Source organism: Pteropus alecto, unplaced genomic scaffold, assembly GCF_000325575.1.
Source record: "Pteropus alecto unplaced genomic scaffold, ASM32557v1 scaffold156, whole genome shotgun sequence".
NCBI lineage: Eukaryota > Metazoa > Chordata > Mammalia > Chiroptera > Pteropodidae > Pteropus > Pteropus alecto.
This window is the reverse complement of record NW_006437746.1, coordinates 4,715,066-4,720,327: the sequence shown is the minus strand read 5'-3', so window position 1 is coordinate 4,720,327 and position 5,262 is coordinate 4,715,066. Positions and strand designations below refer to the sequence as shown.

Genomic DNA, 5,262 nt, shown 5'->3' with positions numbered 1-5,262 from the left:
CGGGGCGGGGCGGGGCTTACGTGTTTGGGCGGGGAGGGGACGCAGGAACACCAGTGAGAGGGGGCCCCCGACCCCCAAGGCTACCACCTCTCAGTACCAGCTAGAGAGAGGGCCCGCGGGTTCCTGGATCCGAGCGCTTTTAGGATGGTCGGAAGGAAGCTAATGTGACTGTCGGTGCCCTGGGAAATATTCGGGCTGATTGGCAGCCCCTGCTTGCTCACTTACCAGCTGTGTATCCTGGGCAGGACGACTCTCCTGCAGACTGGGCCTCGATTTCCTCATCTGTAAAATGGGGAGTTGAACAGCTGATTCGAAGGGCACTTTTAACTTTTATGTTATCGTGCCTCCAAGGGTGGGTGTCCCAGACTTATGGGGGCTCCTCCCTCTCAGCCTGTGGAAATTGAGCTCCTCAGAGCCCCGGAACCCACCACCTCAATGTGAGTGGGTCCCCAAGCGCAAGCCCCAAGGCCACTGGGATCCAGCTGCCGCCAGCCTTCCTGGCAGCCTACTCCTCCGCAGGCTCAAGCCACCGCCTCCAAGCCTGTACCCAGAGCTGTCTTCTCCATACACTCTCTGGTGTGGCCACACCCCCTTCCGCACTCCACTACCCTCAAGTTTCTTGTCCTGGTGTTTGAGAATTGTTCTGTTTGAGGCAATTTCCTCCAAAGATGACTCTCCCCAGCAGGTACCGTCAGCGAGGCTCCTCTGCCTTTCAGGACCTCTGCCTTTGCTTTTAGCATTTTCTCTGCCAGGATGGCGCTCCTCTGCCTCCTGTAAAGGACATGACGTCCCTCCCTCCTTGTGCTTCCATTACTGGGGGTGAGGCTGTGATCTGGGGGCTGCCTGCTATGGTGTGTGGCCTCTATGGCACTGAGTAGTTCTTCAGTGTTGTATTTCCATGGTCTCAGCTTTATGGCTCTGTTACGTGATTTTATTCTTAAGTTTTATGGTTTGATAACCCCTGACCATCCCTGCCCCTTGGTGAAAGGAAAAGAACATTCACAGAGGAATTGGGGCAACTGAGAGGTACAACTGGGTGCAGATGGGGTATCCTTCCCAGATCTGACTCCAGAAAGCTTGAAATTTGGAAAAAAAACAACATTTGTACTTGGAAGGACCGGAGTGGGTTGTGGATAGGGCCTCAGAGAGGGGCTGATGGGCTCTAGGCCCCTTGAAGGTGTTCCCCTAGCCTTAACTCATGTGTCTCGCCCTAGAGTCCCCTGCTGGACATTCCATCACTGTGAGTAGGGCCACCGATCCTGTAACTCACCCCCAGGCCTCTGGTTAAAGTGCCACCATGGGGGCGGGGTGTCACACATTAACTGGTAGCACCCCAGTGCCTGTCAGAGCCAGCCTGCCTTTTCTGACAGGCAAGCCCCAGGGCCCTGGGTCAGTTTCTAGTCAGTTTCAGGTCAGTTTCAATGGCTTTTTGCAAGGCCTGGTGGGGAGGGGTTAGTGGGAGTGAGTCCCTGTGGTGACTCCTCTCTCTGATCCCAGGTTAGGGCCTGGGAGGAGGAGCCAAGGTGATCACTGGAGCTCAGAACCGGAGCAGGGGCTAGACTCTGGTGCAGTGACCCTAGGCAGACAGGTCTCTGCTGCTGCCACCAGCCACTGCCAGCATGAGTAGTGCTCTGGCCAAGGTACACAGGCCCTGGGGGCAGAGTAGGCACCAGACACAAACAGGAAAGACAGAGGTTCAACTCTCAGCTCTTCAGTCTGGCCTCACTCCCTTGGAAAACCCATCGCCCCAATCTTGGGGCTCCCTGGGACCAGTTGCCTGCAGACCCCCAGCACTTCATCCCTCCAGCCCCAGCCTCAATCAGCCTCCATCCCAATCTCAGCCCTGATCCCAGACTAAGCTTTATCCCCAGCCTGAATCCTTATCCCGGTCTAACCTCTAACCCCTGGCTGAACCTTGACCCCAGGCTGAGCTTCCACCCAAGCCTTAATCACAGACCTCTCGGGTTCCAGGCCCCTCTGGAAGCTTTTCAAGGCAAGGGGCCGGTAGGGGAGGGGATGGCCAGGCCATAAGTGAACCGAGGTGCCACTTTTACAGCCATTTCGGCTGCTCATAAACACCCCCCACCCGGCTGAGTCACTGGAGGCTCCCACAGCAGCTGGTCGGGCAGCCCCCTCCCACTGCAACAGGAAGCCCAGTTTCTCACCTCTCAGGAAGGCCGAAGGAAGGGAGCTGGGGGGCCCAGGGGGTTCGGAGGCTCTGTCCCGGGGAGGGAGCACTCCCAGGCCGTTTAGAGTGTAGGATCCCCTGTCCCTACTGATCACGTGGTCACAGGCCCCCTGGTGTCATATGGCCAGATCTATAGATGTGCCCACGAAGACATGCCTTGTCTGCCCCACGGCACAGCACGGTGCATACACACTAACCCCGTGGCGGTGCCACAGCCTTTCCCTCTCCCAGCCACACTCAGGCCCTGGAGCTTCCCTGGACCACACTCACCTGGAGCCCACGAGGCCTTCCAAGTCGAGCCCGGAGCCACAGAGCAGACTCAGGTGGGCCATGGGGAGGCCATGGAAGGACCTGAGCAGCTTCTGATTCGGGCTCAAGCAAGGACCTTGCTGTTCGGGATAGAAAAAAGGCCTGAGTCAGAGCTTTCGCTTGAAAAGAAAAATTAATTATTTTTTACCAGGCCCTGCACTGGCCTAGGACTTTGTCCCAGACCCCTGGCTGGGGAGCAGAGGCAGGTCCAAGCACACCAATGTCCAGGTGCCCTGGGCTGGGCCCTCCCCACCCATCTGGCGGGGTCTACCTGCCAGGTGCCCAGGCCAGCCCAGCCTCTCAGGTGCGTGTGCCTCAATGGCCCTCTCCTTGCCCTTCCAAGTTTCTCTCTGACTCTTCTGTCTGTTCCTGTGTCTCTGTCTGCCCCTTCCGGCCCTCTCTACATCTCAGAAATTTGAGACCACCATGGCATAGGAGCACGGACCCTATGAGTGACTTCATTTAAGTTTTGGGCACCAGAAGAAACCAGATGGGGGCTGACTGTGGTTCACAACCAGGGCACAGTCAGGAAAACTGAGACTTGAGATGGCCTCATCTCCCAGCACGAGGCACCCAGCGGCTGCCAGCCAGGAGAGACGTGGGGACCCTCCTTCCGCGCATTCCTTCACCTGATCCCTGTAGCCCCATAGCGACCCCATATCTGACTCCTTGCCCACTGGAACTTGGGCTCCTGGTGTGAAATCAGGCAGGAAGCCCTCTCTGGGTGCCTCTCCAACCCAGTGCCTTCCAGGCTCAACACCTCCTTATGGGGTTACAGGTCACAGAGGCAGAGGGGCCTTCTTCCCTTGGGTCCGCGGAATGAGCTGTGGCAGAACCAGAGCTGGACAGACAGGGAGGAAGATACCATGCAAGATCCGGGACACCTGGCTGGAGGCTGCCCTTCCGCCTGAGCCCGGCCCGAGCTGGTTTGTATCTGGAAGTCCCAGGCTCAGCCCGACTGGTTCACGTGGCCGCTGCCACTCAGCACATTCCAACTGTAGCCCCCGCTGCTCAGCGCGTGAGGCGGCTGGCTTCCAACCGCCCCTTAGCTGCTGGGGCATATTCCTAAGGCCACCATTCCCAGGGGTGACTCCTTCCCAGGTCTTCCAGCCTCCTGGGGAGGGTGCCACACTTAACAGTTTCCGTAGTATGAGGCAGGGAGCTTGTCATACTGAGGTGGGGAAAGTGAGGCCTAGAGAGTAGACACAGCAAGACTGACAGATGCCGCTTACGGGGCTCCTGCCCCTGGGCTGCTCCCAAGGATGCAGTTCCAGGGGGTGTCCCAGGGCGCACAGGCCATCCTGTGACCAGGGTCAGTTGGGGCGGGGGCGGTGCAGATTTCAGCCGCACAGGCCAGCGGGCAGCCATGTCTTCCACTGTTCCCGTCCTCACTGGCCAGGGAAGCAGGAGGCTGGGGCCCTGTGCCTGTCCCGCCCTGACCTGTGGGTCTGGCCTGCTTGTGGCATCAGTTTCCTGATCTGTCATTAACATCTGGCACTCCAAAGCTTGAAAGGGCTCTGTAAAGTGCCCAGACTCGAGTCCTGGATGCAGATCTATGAATTCGAAAGCCTGAGGTCCTCTCTGTCCTCCATCCTGCGCAGGCCAGGCAGTGCTCCTCCAGTGGGCCCCAGCCCAGGGCTCTGAGGGGCGCGTCTGGCCCTCAGCTCCGGGGACAGGAAGTCGTATTTTGGTCCTGGGTCCTGGAGAAGAAGGCCGGGGGAGAATGGCAGCTCAGACCCCGTCATGTTTACTCGGGCCCGGCCCCCTCTGAGCTCAACAGGCCCATTCATTGGGAGCCCCATAAACCCTTTGGGGCTCCCTGAGGTTCAGAGCGCCTGGATGCCAGGCCTGGCTGCTGCCCCCAGATCTGCTGGGGGCCATGGGCAGCAGGTGGGGCAGGAGCGAGGCAGGACTGGGGATGGCGAGTGGGAGCCTCAGACGCACCTCAGTTTCCTGATCTTTGCGTTGGAGAAACAGTTCCTGCTCATGTCCGGTGCGGAGAGGTTGGGAAAATCCGGGGGGCCTTCGTGTCTACAACCCCTCAGTCCCGGAAGCATGTCCTCAAGTCGTTTGGCCTCCAAGGCAAGCCTAGACGGAAGGGGCCCAAACTGCTTCCTGTGGAGACCCCATGCCTGGCTTTGGGGATTCGCAGCCCACGCCATGGCAGGGTGGGGGCGGGTGTGCACCCCATAGGGGAAGGGGGTCCCCAGTCCTCTCCAGGGCTCACTTCCTCATCTGTTCAACAGGACTTCTCCACCGGAAGTGGGAATATGCTCCTGCTCATCCCCAGGTGAAGAGCGGGGTGACCCCGCCAGGGCCCCTGCACTGTCCGTAGTCTCCCCTCTGGCTTTGCCCCGGGGGGTGAGGTATTGCCCTGTGGGCCCTCGACACAAAGGGAGGTGGCAGCATTTGGCAGAAGGAACCATGTCTTGGAGTCTGAGTGCTGCTCGCTTCCCAAGTGACCTCGGAATAATCCCTTCCTCACCCTGGGCTTGTCCCCCCACTGCCGCTAACCGAGTTAACGTGGACGTGCTTCGAAAGCCCCCTCGGCCCTGCTGTTCCCATGTGGGGCTGCTGAGTGGAGACCCCCGTGGTAGAGAGGGAGAGGGTGGGAGCGAGGCCTCCCGCCTCAGGTCCCTTTCAGCAGCACCCCACGTGCCCCCACAACCTGGCCAGCCACTCTGGGCCCAGGGGACGGGGGCGCAAGAACGAGATCTTGTTTCCCAGACGCCTTCCGGGTGGGGTGTGACTTCCCGCTCCAGTGG

General features: G+C 59.5%; 1 protein-coding gene across 1 annotated transcript in view; it reads right to left on the bottom strand.

Annotated features, from left to right (window-relative positions):
* Window positions 1–2,553, bottom strand: part of PTH1R (parathyroid hormone 1 receptor) — a 24,767-nt gene extending 22,214 nt beyond the window's left edge. Inside the window, exons 1-2 of the mRNA XM_006914869.1 lie at window positions 2,459–2,553; window positions 226–282 (exon numbers count right to left, since the gene is read on the bottom strand). The gene's annotated coding sequence lies outside the window, so the exon portion shown is untranslated. The remainder of the gene's footprint in view (window positions 1–225; window positions 283–2,458) is intronic.
* Window positions 2,554–5,262: the final 2,709 nt, after the last annotated feature.